This window comes from Mobula hypostoma, chromosome 3 (assembly GCF_963921235.1).
Source record: "Mobula hypostoma chromosome 3, sMobHyp1.1, whole genome shotgun sequence".
Classification (NCBI taxonomy): domain Eukaryota; kingdom Metazoa; phylum Chordata; class Chondrichthyes; order Myliobatiformes; family Myliobatidae; genus Mobula; species Mobula hypostoma.
Window position 1 is genome coordinate 421963 of NC_086099.1, and position 18582 is coordinate 440544.

The 18582-nt window shown below is 44.6% G+C and overlaps 1 protein-coding gene across 6 annotated transcripts in view; it reads left to right on the forward strand.

Annotated features, from left to right (window-relative positions):
- The first annotated feature begins 752 nt into the window (after nt 1–752).
- LOC134343796 (zinc finger protein 420-like) overlaps nt 753–18582 on the forward strand; it is a 38468-nt gene continuing 20638 nt past the window's right edge. Inside the window, exons 1-2 of one of the 6 annotated variants that reach the window (XM_063042534.1) lie at nt 753–886; nt 1387–1584. The gene's annotated coding sequence lies outside the window, so the exon portion shown is untranslated. Of the gene's footprint in view, nt 887–1194; nt 1585–13637; nt 13691–18582 lie in introns of those variants that run through there. The other 5 variants (XM_063042535.1, XM_063042538.1, XM_063042537.1 and 2 more) reach the window with 5 other exon arrangements.

The following is an 18582-nucleotide window of genomic DNA, read 5'->3' on the forward strand; positions in this document are numbered from 1 at the left end:
CTAGACGGAGCAGAGTGGTGGTAGAGGGGAACTGATTAGGTCTGGAATCCAAAAAGAAGCGTAGAGCTTTGAGACCTTCCTGATGGGGGATGGAAGTATATAAGGACTGGACATCCACGGTGAAAATAAAGCGGTGAGGGCCAGGGAACTTAAAATCATCGAAAAGTTTAAGAGCGTGAGAAGTGTCACGAACATAGGTCGGAAGGGATTGAAGGAGCGGTGATAAAACCGTGTCGAGGTATGCAGAAATGAGTTCGGTGGGGCAGGAGCAAGCTGAGACAATAGGTCGGCCAGGACAGGCAGGTTTGTGGACCTTGGTTAGGAGGTAGAAACGGGAAGTGCGGGGTGTGGGAACTATAAGGTTGGTAGCAGTGGATGGCCTGATCCCCTGATCCCCGGAGCGGATAAAGTCGGTGATGGTGTAGGAGACAATGGCCTGGTGCTCCTTAGTGGGGTCACAATCGAGGGGTAAATAAGAGAGGTATCCGCGAGTTGTCGCTGTGCCTCGGCAAGGTAGAGGTCAGTACGGCAGACTACAACAGCAACCCCCTTATCGGCGGGTTTAATAATAAGGTTAGGATTAGTGCGGAGGGAGTGGAGAGTAGAGCGTTCGGAAGGAGTGAGGTTGGAATGGGGACAAGGTGCGGTGAAGTCGAGACGGTTGATGTCCCGTCGGCAATTAGCGATAAAGAGATCCAGAGCAGGCAGAAGACCAGAGCGGGGTGTCCATGAAGAAGAGGAGGGTTGAAGACGGGAGAAGGGGTCATCGGTGGGGGTGGAAGAGTCCTTGCCGAAGAAGTAGGCTCGGAGACGGAGACGGCGGAAGAAAAGTTCCGCAACGTGGCGAACACGGAACTCGCTGAGGTGTGGGCGAAGGGGGACAAAGGTGAGGCCCTTACTGAGCGTTCTGCCTCCGACAGTTGAAGGTCGGAGGAGATGGTAAAGACCCGGCACGGATGAGAGCTGGGATCAGAGGGGGGAGAGGGGAGGCTGGGGGTGTCAATGGAGAGGGGAGGGTTGGGGTGAGAGGAAGATGGAGCCTCTGAGGGCCCTGACGGTGGGATCTGAGGAAGACGGGGCTGCGGAGTGGTGGTGGGGGAAGGGGAGACGGGAGTCACAACAGCAGCACATAAAGACCCAGCCTGGAGTTGAAGGCTGGAGTCGCAGTTGGTGGTTGCGCAATCACTGTGACGGTGTCCATGGTCGTTGCTGGAGTCCGGGTTTTGAATATGCCCTGAGGTGTTGGAGCCGCCGAGATCAGTAGCAGCGGCCGCAATCTGAAATTCATGCCTGCTAGCGTCGGGGCCGGCAGGCTCTGGAGTCCGTAGATGTAGGATCTTGCGATCTTTCCCTAACATGACAAAGTCAAAAAAACGGCGATTGCAGGCGTGAATCCGACGGAGGATGAAATAACGGGTAGGACCATTACAGACGGCGAAGAAAGTGTCCCGAAGGTGTGGAAGGGTCTGGAATCGGGACACCAAGTACCTCCTCATGGCGGAGAGAGTAGCCTTCAGAGCTTGACGGGAGAAGCGGCGAGAGGCAGAGTCAATAAAATCTGAGTACCTGGGATGTCAATAAAATGTGAGTACCTGGGATAAATTTAATTCCACATCCCATTCCGACATGTCTATCCACGGCCTCCTCTACTGTAAAGATGAAGCCACACTCAGGTTGGAGGAACAACACCTTATATTCCGTCTGGGTAGCCTCCAACCTGATGGCATGAACATCGACTTCTCTAACTTCCGCTAGGCCCCACCTCCCCCTCATACCCCATCTGTTACTTATTTTTATGCACACATTCTTTCTCTCACTCTCCTTTTTCTCCCTCTGTCCCTCTGAATATACCTCTTGCCCATCCTCTGGGTCCCCCCCCCTTGTCTTTCTTCTCGGACCTCCTGTCCCATGATCCTCTCGTATCCCCTTTTGCCAATCACTTGTCCAGCTCTTGGCTCCATCCCTCCCCCTCCTGTCTTCTCCTATCATTTTGGATCTCCCCCTCCACCTCCAACTTTCAAATCCTTTACTCACTCTTCCTTCAGTTAGTCCTGACGAAGGGTCTCGGCCTGAAACGTTGACTGCACCTCTTCCTAGAGATGCTGCCTGGCCTGCAGCAACTTTGATGTGTGTTGCTTGAATTTCCAGCATCTGCACAATTCCTGTTGTTTAGGATAGGTTATTGATGGTTTAAACAGAAAATTTTGTTATAAAGAGCTAGACAATTTAAATTGTTTAAAATTAAAAGAGTTGCGATATTGAAACCAAATCCGTAAGGACTGTTTAATAACAGGGTAGAGATTTAAATCAGGAGTTTTAGCAATTTGTAAAGGTAATGGAGCTCCTAATAATGAGGTTAAATGAAATTGTTTGATAGCTTTTAATTCCAAATCAATCCAAGCTGCTTTTGGGTCTTGTCGAGCCAATATAGCCAAAAACATAATTGTCTAATATTAACAGCCCAATCGACCATAAGACAAAGGAGTAGAAGTAGGCCATTCGGCCCATCGAGTCTGCTCCGCCATTTTATCATGAGCTGATCCATTCTCCCATTTAGTCCCACTCCACCGCCTTCTCACCATAACCTTTGATGCCCTGGCTACTCAGATACCTATCAATCTCTGCCTTAAATACACCCAATGACTTGGCCCCCACTGCTGCCCGTGGCAACAAATTCCATAGATTCACCACCCGCTGGCTAAAAATATTTCTTCGCATCTCTGTTCTGATGGGCGCCCTTCAATCCTTAAGTCATGCCCTCTCGTACTAGACTCCTCCATCATGGGAAACAACTTTGCCACATCCACTCTGTCCATGCATTTCAATATTCAAAATGTTTCTCTGAGGTCTCTCCTCATTCTTCTAAACTCCAACGAATCCAGTCCAAGAGCGGACAAACATTCCTCATACGTTCCACATATGTTAACCCTCTCATTCCCGGAATCATTCTAGTGAATCTTCTCTGTACCCTCTCCAACGTCAGCACATCCTTTCTTAAATAAGGAGACCAAAACTGCCCACAGTACTCCAAGTGGGGTCTCACCAGCTCCTTATAGAGCCTCAACATCACATCCCTGCTCCTATACTCTATTCCTCTAGAAATGAATGCCAACATTGCATTCCCTTCTTCACCACCGACTCAACCTGGAGGTTAACCTTAAGGGTATCTTGCATGAGGACTCTCAAGTCCCGTTGCATCTCAGAACTGTGAATTCTCTCCCCATTTAAATAATAGTCTACCCGTTTACTTCTTCTGCCAAAGTGCATAACCATACACTTTCCAACATTGTATTTCATTTGCCACTTCTTTGCCAATTGTTCCAATCTATCTAAGTGTCTCTGCGGATTCTCTGTTTCCTCAGCACTACCGGCCCCTCCACCTATCTTCGTATCATCAGCAAACTTAGCCACAAAGCCATCTATTCCATAATCCAAATTGTTTATGTGCAATGTAAAAAGATGTGGCCTTGACATGGACCCCTGTGGAACACCACTCGTATCCAGCAACCAACCAGAACAGGATCCCTTTAATCCCACTCTGTTTCCTGCTAATCACCCAACGCTCTATCCACATATGTAACTTTCCTGTTATCTTGTTAAGTAGCCTCATGCCTGGCACCTAGTCAAAGGCCTTCTGAAAATCCAAATATACAACATCCACTGCATCTCCCTTGTCTGGCCTACTCGTAATTTCCTCAAAAAATTGTAATAGGTTTGTCAGGCAGGATTTTCCTTGAAGGAATCCGTGCTGAATTCTGCCTATCTTGTCATATAGAAACATAGAAACATAGAAAATAGGTGCAGGAGTAGGCCATTCGGCCCTTCGAGCCTGCACCGCCATTCAGTATGATCATGGCTGATCATCCAACTCAGAACCCTGTACCAGCCTTCCCTCCATACCCCCTGATCCCTTTAGCCACAAGGGCCATATCTAACTCCCTCTTAAGTATAGCCAATGAACTGGCCTCAACTGTTTCCTGTGGCAGAGAATTCCACAGATTCACCACTCCCTGTGTGAAGAAGTTTTTCCCAATCTCGGTCCTAAAAGGCTTCCCCTTTATCCTCAGACTGTGACCCCTTGTTCTGGACTTCCCCAACAACGGGAACAATCTTCCTGCATCTAGCCTGTCCAATCCCTTTAGAATTTTATACGTTTCAATAAGATCCCCCCTCAATCTTCTAAATTCCAATGAGTATAAATCTAGTTCATCCAGTCTTTCATCATATGAAAGTCCTGCCATCCCAGGAATCAATCTGGTGAACCTTCTTTGTACTCCCTCTATGGCAAGGATGTCTTTCCCCAGATTAGGGGACCAAAACTGCACACAATACTCCAGGTGTGGTCTCACCAAGGCCTTGTACAACTGCAGTAGTACCTCCCTGCTCCTGTACTCGAATCCTCTTGCTATGAATGCCAGCATACCATTCGCCTTTTTCACCGCCTGCTGTACTTGCATGCCCACTTTCAATGACTGGTGTATAATGACACCCAGGTCTCGTTGCACCTCCCCTTTTCCTAATCGGCCACCATTCAGATAATAATCTGTTTTCCTGTTCTTGCCACCAAAGTGGATAACTTCACATTTATCCACATTAAATTGCATCTGCCATGAATTTGCCCACTCACCTAACCTATCCAAATCACCCTGCATCATCTTAGCATCCTCCTCACAGCTAACACTGCCACCCAGCTTTGTGTCATCCGCAAACTTGGAGATGCTGCATTTAATTCCCTCATCCAAGTCATTAATATATATTGTAAACAACTGGAGTCCCAGCACTGAGCCTTGCGGTACCCCACTAGTCACTGCGTGCCATTCTGAAAAGGTCCCGTTTATTCCCACTCTTTGCTTCATGTCTGCCAAGCAATTCTCTATCCACATCAATACCTTACCCCCAATACTGTGTGCTTTAAGTTTGCACACTAATCTCCTGTGTGGGACCTTGTCAAAAGCCTTTTGAAAATCCAAATATACCACATCCACTGGTTCTCCCCTATCCACTCTACTAGTTACATCCTCAAAAAAATCCTTTGAGATTCGTCAGACATGATTTTCCTTTCACAAATCCATGCTGACTTTGTCCGATGATTTCACCGCTTTCCAAATGTGCTGTTATCACATCTTTGATAACTGACTCTAGCAGTTTCCCCACCACCGATGTTAGGCTAACCGGTCTATAATTCCCTGGTTTCTCTCTCCCTCCCTTTTTAAAAAGTGGGGTTACATTAGCCACCCTCCAATCCTCAGGAACTAGTCAGAATCTAAAGAGTTTTGAAAAATTATCACTAATGCATCCAGTATTTCTTGGGCTACTTCCTTAAGCACTCTGGGATGCAGACCATCTGGCCCTGGGGATTTATCTGCCTTTAATCCCTTCAATTTACCTAACACCACTTCCTGACTAACATGTATTTCCCTCAGTTCCTCCATCTGACTGGACCCTCTGTCCCCTACTATTTCCGTTAGATTATTATGTCCTCCTTAGTGAAGACAGAACCAAAGTAATTATTCAATTGGTCTGCCATGTCCTTGCTCTCCATAATCAATTCACCTGTTTCTGTCTGTAGGGGACCGACATTTGTCTTAACCAATCTTTTTCTTTTCACATATCTATAAAAGCTTTTACAGTCAGTTTTTATGTTCCCTGCCAGTTTTCTCTCATAATCTTTTTTCTTCTTCCTAATTATACATAGAAACATAGAAACATAGAAAATAAGTGCAGGAGTAGGCCATTCGGCCCTTCGAGCCTGCACCGCCATTTATTATGATCATGGCTGATCATCCAACTCAGAACCCCGCCCCAGCCTTCCCTCCATACCCCCTGACCCCCCGTAGCCACAAGGGCCATATCTAACTCCCTCTTAAATATAGCCAATGAACTGGCCTCAACTGTTTCCTGTGGCAGAGAATTCCACAGATTCACCACTCTCTGTGTGAAGAAGTTTTTCCTAATCTCGGTCCTAAAAGGCTTCCCCTCTATCCTCAAAAGTGAAGTTACATTAGCCCTCCTTAGTGAAGACAGAACCAAAGTAATTATTCAATTGGTCTGCCATGTCCTTGCTCCCCATAATCAATTCACCTGTTTCTGTCTGCAGGGGACCCACATTTGTCTTTACCAGTCTTTTCCTTTTTACATATCTATAAAAGCTTTTACAGTCCGTTTTTATGTTCCCTGCCAGTTTTCTCTCATAATCTTTTTTCCCCTTCCTAATTAAGCCCTTTGTCCTCCTCTGCTGAACTCTGAATTTCTCCCAGTCCTCAGGTGAGCCATTTCTCTGGCTAATTTGTATGCTTCTTCTTTGGAATTGATACTATCCCTAATTTCTCTTGTCAGCCACGGGTGCACTATCTTCCTTGATTTATTCTTTTGCCAAACTGGGATGAACAATTGTTGTAGTTCATCCATGCAACCTTTAAATGCTTGCCATTGCATATCCACCGTCAATCCTTTAAGTGTCATTTGCCAGTCTATCTTAGCTAATTCACGTCTCATACCTTCAAAGTTACCCTTCTTTAAGTTCAGAACCTTTGTTTCTGAATTAACTATGTCACTCTCCATCTTAATGAAGAATTCCACCATATTATGCTCACTCTTACCCAAGGGGCCTCTCACGACATGATCGCGAATTAGCCCTTCCTCATCGCTCAAAACCCAGTCCAGAATAGCCTGCTCTCCAGTTGGTTCCTCGACATGTTGTTTCAAAAAACCATCCCGCATACATTCCAAGAAATCCTCTTCCTCAGCACCTTTACTAATTTGGTTCACCCAATCTACATGTAGATTGAAGTCACCCATTATAACTGCTGTTCCTTTGTTGCACACATTTCTAATTTCCTGTTTAATACCATCTCCGACCTCACTACTACTGTTAGGTGGCCTGTACACAACTCCCACCAGCGTCTTCTGCCCCTTAGTGTTACGCAGCTCTACCCATATCGATTCCACATCTTCCCGGCTTATGTCCTTCCTTTCTATTGCGTTAATCTCTTCTTTAACCGGCAACGCCACCCCACCTCCCCTTCCCTTCCTTCATGTCTATCCCTCCTGAATATTGAATATCCCTGAACGTTGAGCTCCCATCCCTGGTCACCCTGGAGCCATGTCTCTGTGATCCCAACTATATCATAATCATTAATAACAATCTGCACTTTCAATTTATCCACCTTATTACGAATGCTCCTTGCATTGACACACAAAGCCTTCAGGCGCTCTTTTACAACTTTCTTAGCCCTTATACAATTATGTTGAAAAGTGGCCCTTTTTAATGCTTGCCCTGGATTTGTCGGCCTGCCACTTTTACTTTTCTCCTTAGTACTTTTTGCTTCTACCCTCACTTTACACCCCTCTGTCTCTCTGCACTGGTTCCCATCCCCCTGTTGTGAGCTAACCTCCTCACGCCTAGCCTCTTTAATTTGATTCCCACCCCCCAACCATTCTAGTTTAAAGTCACCTCAGTAGCCCCCGCTAATCTCCCTGCCAGAATATTGGTCCCCCTAGGATTCAAGTGTAACCCGTCCTTTTTGTACAGGTCACGCCTGCGCCAAAAGAGGTCCCAATGATCCAAAAACTTGAATCCCTGCCCCCTGCTCCAATCCCTCAGCCACTCATTTATCCTCCACCTCATCACATTCCTACTCTCACTGTCGCGTGGCACAGGCAGTAATCCCGAGATTACTACCTTTGCGGTCCTTACTACCTTTGCGGTCCTTCTACCTTTGCGGTCCTTTAATTAAGCCCTTTGTCCTCCTCTGCTGAACTCTGAATTTCTCCCAGTCCTCAGGTGAGCCACTTTTTCTGGCTAATTTGTATGCTTCTTCTTTGGAATTGATACTATCCCTAATTTCCCTTGTCAGCCACGGGTGCACTACCTTCCTTGATTTATTCTTTTGCCAAACTGGGATGAACAATTGTTGTAGTTCATCCATGCGATCTTTAAATGCTTGCCATTGCATATCCACCGTCAACCCTTTAAGTGTCATTTGCCAGTCTATCTTAGCTAATTCATGTCTCATACCTTCAAAGTTACCCTTCTTTATGTTCAGAACCTTTGTTTCTGAATTAACTATATCACTCTCCATCTTAATGAAGAATTCCACCATATTATGCTCACTCTTACCCAAGGGGCCTCTCACGACACGATTGCTAATTAACCTTTCCTCATTGCTCAATACCCAGTCTAGAATAGCCTGCTCTCTAGTTGGTTCCTCGACATGTCGGTTCAAAAAACCATCCCGCATACATTCCAAGAAATCTTCTTCCTCAGCACCCTTACCAATTTGGTTCACCCAATCTACATGTAGATTGAAGTCACCATAGGTTATTCAGAAAGTTAGAAGGCATGGGATCCAGGGAAGTTTGGCCAGATGGATTCAGAATTGGCTTGCCTGCAGAAGGCAGAGGGTGGTGGTGGAGGGAGTACATTCAGATTGGAGGATTGTGACTAGTGGTGTCCCACAAGGATCTGTTCTGGGACCTCTACTTTTCGTAATTTTTATTAACGACCTGGATGTGGGGGTAGAAGGGTGGGTTGGCAAGTTTGCAGACGACACAAAGGTTGGTGGTGTTGTAGATAGTGTAGAGGATTGTCAAAGATTGCAGAGAGACGTTGATAGGATGCAGAAGTGGGCTGAGAAGTGGCAGATGGGGTTCAACCCGGAGAACTGTGAGGTGGTACCCTTTGGAAGGAAAAACTCCAAGGCAAAGTACAAAGTAAATGGCAGGATACTTGGTAGTGTGGAGGAGCAGAGGGATCTCAGGGTACATGTCCACAAATCTCTGAAAGTTGCCTCACAGGTGGATAGGGTCGTTAAGAAAGCTTATGGGGTGTTAGCTTTCATAAGTCGAGGGATAGAGTTTAAGAGTCGCGACGTAATGATGCAGCTCTATAAAACTCTGGTTAGGCCACACTTGAAGTATTGTGTCCAGTTCTGGTCACCTCACTATAGGAGGGATGTGGAAGCATTGGAAAGGGTACAGAGGAGATTACCAGGATGCTGCCCGGTTTAGAAAGTATGCATTATGATCAGAGATTAAGGGAGCTCGGGCTTTACTCTTTGGAGAGAAGGAGGATGAGAGGAGACATGATAGAGGTGTACAAGATAATAAGAGGAATAGATAGAGTGAATAGCCAGCGCCTCTTCCCCAGGGCACCATTGCTGAATATGAGAGGACATGGCTTTAAGGTAAGGGGTGGGAAGTTCAAGGGGGATATTAGAGGAAGGTTTTTTACTCAGAGAGTGGTTGGTGCGTGGAATGCACTGCCGGAGTCAGTGGTGGAGGCAGATACACTAGTGACGTTTAAGAGACTACTCGACAGGTATATGGAGGAATTTAAGGTGGCGGGGGGGTTATATGGGAGGCAGGGTTTGAGGGTCAGCACAACACTGTGGGCTGAAAGGCCTGTACTGTGCTGTACTATACTATGTTCTATGTTCACCCATTATAACTGCTGTTCCTTTATTGCACACATTTCTAATTTCCTGTTTAATACCATCCCCAACTTCACTACTACTGTTAGGTGGCCTGTACTCAACTCCCACCAGCATTTTCTGCCCCTTAGTGTTGTGCAGCTCTACCCATATTGATTCCACAACCTTCCGATTTATGTCCTTCCTTTCTATTGTGTTAATCTCCTCTCTAACCAGCAACGCCACCCCACCTCCTTTTCTTTCATGTCTATCCCTCCTGAATATTGAATATCCCTGAATGTTGAGCTCCCATCCTTGGTCACCCTGGAGCCATGTCTCTGTGATCCCAACAATATCATATTCATTAATAACAATCTGCACTTCTAATTCATCCACCTTGTTACGAATGCTCCTTGCATTGACACACAAAGCCTTCAGGCGCGCTTTTACAACTCTCTTAGCCCTTATACAATTATGTTGAAAAGTGGCCCTTTTTGATGCTTGCCCTGGATTTGTCGCCTGCCACTTTTACTTTTCACCTCCAGGTACTCCGTAACCCCATCCTTGACAATCGACTCCAACAATTTCCCAACCACCGATGTCAAGCTAACAGGTCTATAATTTCCTTTTTGCTTCCTTGCCTCCTTCTTAAATAGCGGAGTGACATTTGCAATCTTCCAGTTCTCCGGAACCATGCCAGAATCTATCGACTTTTGAAAGATCATCGCTAATGCCTCCGCAATCTCCACAGCTACTTCCTTCCAATAATACAATCTTAAATTGGGTAGTGCAAGTCCACCATCTTTTTTAGATTTTTGTGAATGATACTTATTAATTCTTGGTTTTGTATTATTCCAAATAAAGGATGAAATAGAATGAATCTGATCAAAAATCTTTTTTAGTTAAAAAGATAGGTATATTTTGAAAAATATATAAAAATCTAGGTAAAATCATCATTTTCACGGCATGAATATGACCTATTAAAGAAAGTGTAAGTGGGTTCCAACCAGAAAATAATTGTTTCATAGAGTCCATTAAAGAAATGACATTAGCTTTATAAAGATCTTCATATTTTTCCATAATGATAATACCTAAATATTTAAAAGAATTCACAATTCTAAATGGAATATCGTTATATATAAAAACAGGAGCATTTAATGGAAACAATTTACTTTTATTTAAGTTTATATCCTGAGAATTTTCCAAAATCATTCAATGCTTCCAAAAGATTCGGAATAGATTCTTCAGGGTTCGAAATATAAACCAAAAGATCATCTGCGTAAAGAGAAATCTTATGTGTGGTCCCATTTATAGAGATACCACAAATATGTTTAGCTTCATGGAGTATTATAGCCAAAGGCTCCAGTACAAGATTAAATATTAAAGGACTTAATGGACATCCCTGTCCAGTACCTCGTGAAAGTGAAAAAAGGAAACCTGAAATTATTAGTAATAACAGTAGCAATAGAATTCTTATAGATCACTTGAATCCACTTATTGAAGTTATTACCAAAGCCAATTTTTTCTAATACATTAAAAAGATATGTCCATTCAATTCTATCAAATGCCTTTTCTGTGTCAAGGGAAATAACACATTGGGATATCTTGGATAGTGATGAGTATATAATGTTCACCAATCTCCAAACATTGGAGGAAGAGCAACAGCCTTTAATAAAACATATTTGATCCGTCGAGATGATTTTAGTTAAAATATTTTCCAAACGGTTAGCCATTATCTTAGAAAGAATTTTTGCATCCACATTTAATAGCGAAATGTGTCTATATGATGAGCATTCAGTAGGATCTTTATCTTTCTTAAGGATTAAGGAAACAGAAGCTTCATTAAAAGGAGGTAAATTACCCTTCTCAAAGGATTCATTAAATATTTCCAAAAGGTATGGAGAAAGTAATTTTTCAATTTTTTTGTAAAATCCTACCGAATAACCATCAAGTCCAGAAGCTTTACCTGATTGCATTGACAACACAGCTTTCTTGTACACAGGGTAGCCCATTTCCTTTGCCTACTAACCTATCTTTCTGATACACCATATATCCTTGGATGTTCAGCTCCCAATGGCAGCCATTCTTTAGCCAAGTTTCATAGATGGCCACAACGTCATACTTCCAATCTGTAGCTGAATTTCAAGATCATCCATTTTATTCCTTGTGCTGCGTGCATTCAATATACTGTACAACACTCTCAGTCCAGTATTTGTTGCTTTCTGTTTTAATTCCACCACGACTCCATTGTCCTGTAACTCATGCCACAGGCATTAAACTTTATCTCCTGCCTGTTCTTTCTATGATCTCTGTTGCACGCTATCTTTGATTTATTTCTGTTTTCCCCTTCCTCAGCCTAATCACTCCGGTTCCCATCCCCCTGCCAAATTTGTTTAAACCCTCACTAACTGCTTTATTAAATGTGCCCGCTAGGATATTGGACCCTTTAGGTTCATGTGCAAAATACTCATAGCCCACAGTGACTGTGTACTGATCCCAGTAATGGAACACCTCCAGTGAGCAAAGAGTTTTACGCAATCATCCCAGCTGCTGTAACACCAGCAACTTCACATCAGGGAGGAAGTTCAAATCAGCTCGGTGCTAAATATTTAACCATCATGGTGACTGAAGGCTGCAGGTTCATGTGGGCAGTTAGTGTCAGATTCTGCAGTTCTTGCAGCTGCTCATTGCACCCTAGTCACTGAGCATTGGAGGAGTCTGTTCTGCTGATGTTAGCCTTAAACTAGACTGGTGTTTAATATTGTGGATCTGTGAAAGATAAATCAGTTCTGTATCATCCCCTGTCTCAGGTACTTACTGTCTCTACCACACTCACAATGTACACTAGAGAGGCCACTCAGCCCTTCTGGTCCCTGCCCATGTTTCTGTTCCATATCAGTATATCAAAATCTATCCCTGCCATTCCCCTCTGTCTCTCCCTGTGATCACAGGTTGCAGCTGGTCACCACTCCATCGGAGAAGAGATTTCCATTGAATTTCATAGAATCATATAAATCTACAACACAGGCCCTTTGGCCCACAATGTCGTGCCAACCATGTAACCTACTCTAGAAACTGCCTAGAATTACCCTACTACATAGTCCTCTATTTTTCTAAGCTCCATGTACCAATCTAACAATCTCTTAAAATACCCTATTGTATTCGCCTCCATCACTGTCACTGTCAGTTATTCCGCACACACACCACTCTTTGTGTAAAAAAAAACTTACCTCTGACATCTCCCTTGCAACTACTTCCAAGCACCTTAAAACCAGGCCCCCTCGTGTTGTCCACTTCCATCCCGGGAAAAAGCCTGTGGCTATCCACATGATCAATGACTCTCATCATCTTATACACCAGCATGAATTCTCTGAATGATTTTCTCAAGACTGAATAAGACGATGAGCTCACTGTGGTTTTGACGTTACTCAGGGCTCCGGACTAAAGTGGTTAAACTCCTTCTTCCCTGCCTTTTCAACATTTTTTGTCATTTTCACTCATTTCAAAAGACTGTGCCTCAGACAACTGCGTTGTTGCAATGCGCCTCTAAAATCTGACAGCAGACTAGAGAGTGAATCTTCAATGGAGTAGAATCAGAAACCCACAAGTTGCCAGCTTGAGTCAGGGCTTTGGGGCTCCAGAAAGAGATAGGACCTATAGTTTACAAGGAGGAGGAAGAAGAGGAATCAGACCAGCTGGATGTGGCTACAAATGAAAGAACAGAAACTTCTGGAAATTGGTTGATCGAAAAAAGGTGGTTAATTTCTGCAAAATACTGGTGGAAATCAATAGATCAGGCAGGAAATGTGGAGAAGAATAAATAGACAACGTTTAGGCCAAGCCCCTTCAGCATGTCTAGACTGTGTACTACTCTGCTTAGTTGCTGCCTGAACTGCAGAGTTCCTCCAGCATTTTATGTGTTTGTGTCTACGTTTCCAGCAACAGCAGAATCTCTTGTGTTTTATATCTGCATTTTTAAGAAGGTTCTACTTTGGCATTAAACACGCGGAAGTTTGCTGATATTAAGTGCATTGTTTGTGGGAGGCTGCTTTCTGCATTAAAAGAGCCGCTGAGCTTTCCACACACAAAAAAATTGAGTATGGACATTGAACCGAAGCTTGCAGGGGCTTTTAATAGCACCGTGATTGCCTAGAAAGCGCTGCGTGACAATTTTCGCCTCGCCGAAGCATCGATCGAATGCGCAGGCGTCAGGGTTGCGGATGTTCCCGAATACCGCGCATGCGTGCTTGACTCTAAAGGCCTCGAGAAATCGGCTCCAGGTAAGAGAGGGTTTGCGGATGAATATTTTCAACACCGACTTCGAGATAATTGCTGTGATATCCGGACACTGTGTCCCTGAATCCCGGGACAGTCCTGCTCTCTTCCCTCTCTCTCAGCCCCACGATCCGTTCACGGGCCCCGGGGAGCTTCCGGCTGATGAGGGAATGGGAACCGATGGATCCCTCAGACAGAGCAGAGCTACAGCTATCTAAATGCAAGGATTCGGAGCTTGGACGAAGGGAACAAAATCTTTTACATCATCAGTTTAGAAAATCACCTTTGTTCTACCTCCAATCACAAACAAGAGAAAGTCTGCAGATGCTGGAAATCCAAGCAACACACACAAAATGCTGGAGGAGCTCAGCATTAGTACTCTTTTCCATAGATCCTGCCTGGCCTGCTGAGTTCCTCCAGCATTTTGTGTGTGTTGCTTGTTCTATCTCCTCTTGTTCTGGACCTTCCTACCCGTGAAAACATGTTTTGACCCATTCTCTGTGGGAAGATAATGATATCAAACACCAAGGGCAAATTATGAGGCTGTAAGGCTAGAACCTGCGGGTGTGAATTGGGATGATGTTTTTGCAGGGAAATGTACTATGAAATGTAGTCGATGTTTAGAGATCTCTTGCAGGATGTTAGGGATAAATTTGTCCCAGTGAGGAAGATAAGGAATCATGGGTGACAAGTGAGGTGGAAAATCTGGTCAGGTGGAAGAAGGCAGCATACATGAGGTTGAGGAAGCAAGGATCAGATGGGTCTATTGAGGAATATAGGGAAGCAAGAAAGGAGCTTAACAAGGGGCTGAGAAGAGCAAGAAGGGGGCATGAGAAGGCCTTGGCGAGTAGGGTAAAGGAAAACCCCAAGGCATTCTTCAGTTATTTGAAGAAAAAAGAATGACAGAAGTGAAGGTAGGGCCAATTAGAGATAAAGGTGGGAAGATGTGCCTGGAGGCTGTGGAAGTGAGCGAGGTCCTCAATGGATGCTTCTCTTCCGTATTCACCAATGAGAGGGAACTTGATGGTGAGGACAATATGAGTGAGGTTGATGTTCTGGAGCATGTTGATATTAAGGGAGAGGGGGTGTTGGAGTTGTTAAAATACATTAGGACAGATAAGTCCCCGGGGCCTGATGGAATATTCCCCAGGCTGCTCCACGAGGCGAGGGAAGAGATTGCTGAGCCTCTGGCTAGGATCTTTATGTCCTCGTTGTCCACGGGAATGGTACCGGAGGATTGGAGGGAGGCGAATGTTGTTCCCTTGTTCAAAAAAGGTAGTAGGAATAGTTTGGGTAATTATAGACCAATCAGCCTTACGTCTGTGGTGGGAAAGCTGTTGGAAAAGATTCTTAGAGATAGGATCTCTGGGCATTTAGAGAATCATGGTCTGATCAGGGACAGTCAGCATGGCTTTGTGAAGGACAGATCGTGTCTAATGAGCCTGATACAGTTCTTTGAGGAGGTGACCAGGCATATAGATGAGGGTAGTGCAGTGGATGTGATCTTATGGATTTTAGTAAGGCATTTGACAAGGTTCCACATGGTAGGCTTATTCAGAAAGTCAGAAGGCATGGGATCCAGGGAAGTTTGGCCAGGTGGATTCAGAATTGGCTTGCCTGCAGAAGGCAGAGGGTCATGGTGGCGGGAGTACATTCAGATTGGAGGATTGTGACTCGTGGTGTCCCACAAGGAGCTGTTCTGGGACCTCTACTTTTTGTGATTTTTATTAACGACCTGGATGTGGGAGTAGAAGGGTGGGTTGGCAAGTTTGCAGACAACACAAAGGTTGGTGGTGGTGTAGATAGTGTAGAGGATTGTCAAAGATTGCAGAGAGATATTGATAGAAAGCAGAAGTGGGCTGAGAAGTGGCAGATGGAGTTCAACCCAGAGAAGTGTGAGGTGGTACACTTTGGAAGGACAAACTCCAAGGCAGAGTACAAAGTAAATGACAGGATACTTGGTAATGTGGAGGAGCAGAGAAATCTGGGGGTACATGTCCACAGATCCCTGAAAGTTGCCTCACAGGTGGATAGGGTAGTTAAGAAAGCTTATGGAGTGTTAGCTTTCATAAGTCGAGGGAAAGAGTTTAAGAGTCGCAATGTAATGATGCAGCCCTATAAAACTCTGGTTAGGTCACACTTGGAGTACTGTGTCCAGTTCTGGATGCCTCACTATAGAAAGGATGTGGAAGCATTGAAAAGGGTACAGAGGAGATTTATCAGGGTGCTGCCTGGTTTAGAGAATATGGATTATGATCGAAGATTAAGGGAGTTAGGGCTTTACTCTTTGGAGAGAAGGAGGATGAGAAGAGACATGATAGAGGTGTACAAGATAATAAGAGGAATAGATAGAGTGGATAGCCATCGCCTCTTCCGCAGGGCACCACTGCTCAATACAAGAGGACATGGCTTTAAGGTAAGGGGTGGGAAATTCAAGGGGAATATGAGAGGGAGGTTTTTTACTCAGAGTGGTTGGTGTGTGGAATGCACTGCCTGAGTTGGAGGCAGATACACTAGTGAACTTTAAGAGACTTCTAGACAGGTACATGGAGGAATTTAAGGTGGGGGCTTATATGGGAGGCAGGGTTTGAGGGTCGGCACAACGTTTTGGGCCGAAGGGCCTGTACTGTGCTGTACTATTCTATTCTTTGCCCTGGGCAACAAATAGCTTTCACATCACAAATGTGCCAGACTCCAGTGAGACAGACTACTGCCCTTCCCTTCATATTCATTGGCATTGCCGTCAATGAGTTCACCACCGTCAGTCACCTGGGGAGGGTTCAGGGGGAATATTTATGTATAATACAGAAACTGGTGTTACCTGTGTGTATTGTGGCGAAGCAAAAGTTGCTGGAGAATTTGCAAGTGGGAAGAAGTGGAGGGATATTTGGAAATCTGACTTTTTAAAGCATCATTCAGCAAGCAAACCACATATGGACGGTGTGCAAAAGCTGTAGTGGGTAAATCCTTCATTACCCGTTACAGGCCTACTACATAGGTTGTGTGAGAGTGCGGATGAACTTGATCAAACCCAGAGGAGATCCAAGTTCTTACTGACAGTGATTTGCTAGCTGTTAAAATAAATACCTCTCTGTAAAATTCAGTGTGCACATGTTATCACTGGGTAAAAATTGCACAGCACAAGATTTTTTTGGCACACAGGTCATTACAAATTAGACGGAACATTTGGTGGGAAGGTGGGGTGACTTCTAGTGTCCCTGACCTACAAGATGTGCATCCAGCTGAGTTGGAACTTGAACTGGATGAATTCCAGATCATCCAGGAGATGGAGGGGTTGACAGATATGACATGAAGAGAGGTGAGTTACACCCAAGGTGCAGGAAACTGGGTGAGAGTCCGGAAGGGGAATGAGGTTAAATAGCCATTGCAGAGTACTCTTGTGGTCAATTCACACAACAACAGGTGGACCACTTTAGAAACTGTTAGGGGGGATTACCTAGCAGAGGTATGTCAAACGGCTGATAGGGGATTTGTTAGTTAGGGAATTAAAACTGGCAGAGGTCTAATATCCTAGTGGTAAGGCTTGCTAGTGCTAGTGTGTGGTTGGGGGCGGGGGGGGGGGTTGCTGGTTAAACTGAAGTTGCAGGAGGGATTGGAGTCAGAATGCCAGAACAGACAGGAAGGAGGGGAAAGAGGCCTGTACTGTGCTGTAGTCTTCTATGGTTCTATAGTGGAGAGGGTGAATTGAAATGACTTGTGTCCTTAATATACATGAGGAATAGAAATCTTTACATTACTTCTCCATCTAAATGTGCAATGTGTAATTTTGAGTCATTTATAATAAGTAGTTTGTACATAGGACAGTCATTATATAAATAGAATTGTATCAGCATGAATTAATCAGTCTGATGACCTGGTGGAAGGAGCTGTCTGGAGCCTGTTGGTACCATTTCCTGGATGGTAGCAGCTGGAACAGTTTGTGGTTGGGGTGACTTGGGTCCCCAGTTATCCTTCGGGCCTTTTTACACACCTGTCTTTGTAAATGTCCTGAATAGTAGTAGTAGTGGTAGTAGTAGTCATACTTTATTAATCCCAGGGGGAAATTGGTTGTGAAGTGGGATAGTGGGAAGTTCACATCTGCAGATGCGCTGAGCTGTCCACACCACTCTCTGCACAGTCCTGTGATTGAGGGAAGTACAGTTCCCATACCAGGCAGTGATGCAGACGGTCAGGATGCTCTCAGTTGTGTTGCTGTAGAAAGTTGACAGGATTTGGGACCCACACCAAACTTCTTCAAGCATCTGAGGTGAAAGAGGCACACAGCCACATACCACACAGCCAGTATGTACAGACCACATGAGATCCTCAGTGATGTGTATGCTGAGGAACTTAATGCTGTTCATCTTCTCAACCCCAGATCCATTGCTGTCAACAGGGGTTAGCCTGTCCATTCCTTCTGTAGTCCGCAACCAGTTCCTTTGTTCTTGTGACATTGAGGGAGAGTTTGCTTTCTTGACACCCAGACAGATGTTGTTCAGACAAAGTCAGCAATCAAAAGGTTGAGCATAGTGCAATGAATGTGCTGAGCTGTGTATATCACAATGCAAGAAGCATCACAGGAAAGCCAGAGGAGCTCAGGGCATGGAATCATGATATTGTAGCCATTACTGGGACTTGGTTACGCCCAACAGTCTGAGGGATTTAGAGAAACAAATTTGTAGAGAGATCGCAGACCATGCCAAGAAACAAAGGTTGATTCAGTAAGTGATTATAACTTTCCAAATATTGACTGGGTTTCCCATATTGGAAAAGGTCTAGCTGGGCTAGAGTTTGTCAAATGTGTCCTTAACCAGCATGTAGAATTCCCAATGTAGAAGTGTGCAGTAAGCTGTTAGGAAATGATCCAGGGCTGGTGACGGAAATTAGTGATCATAAT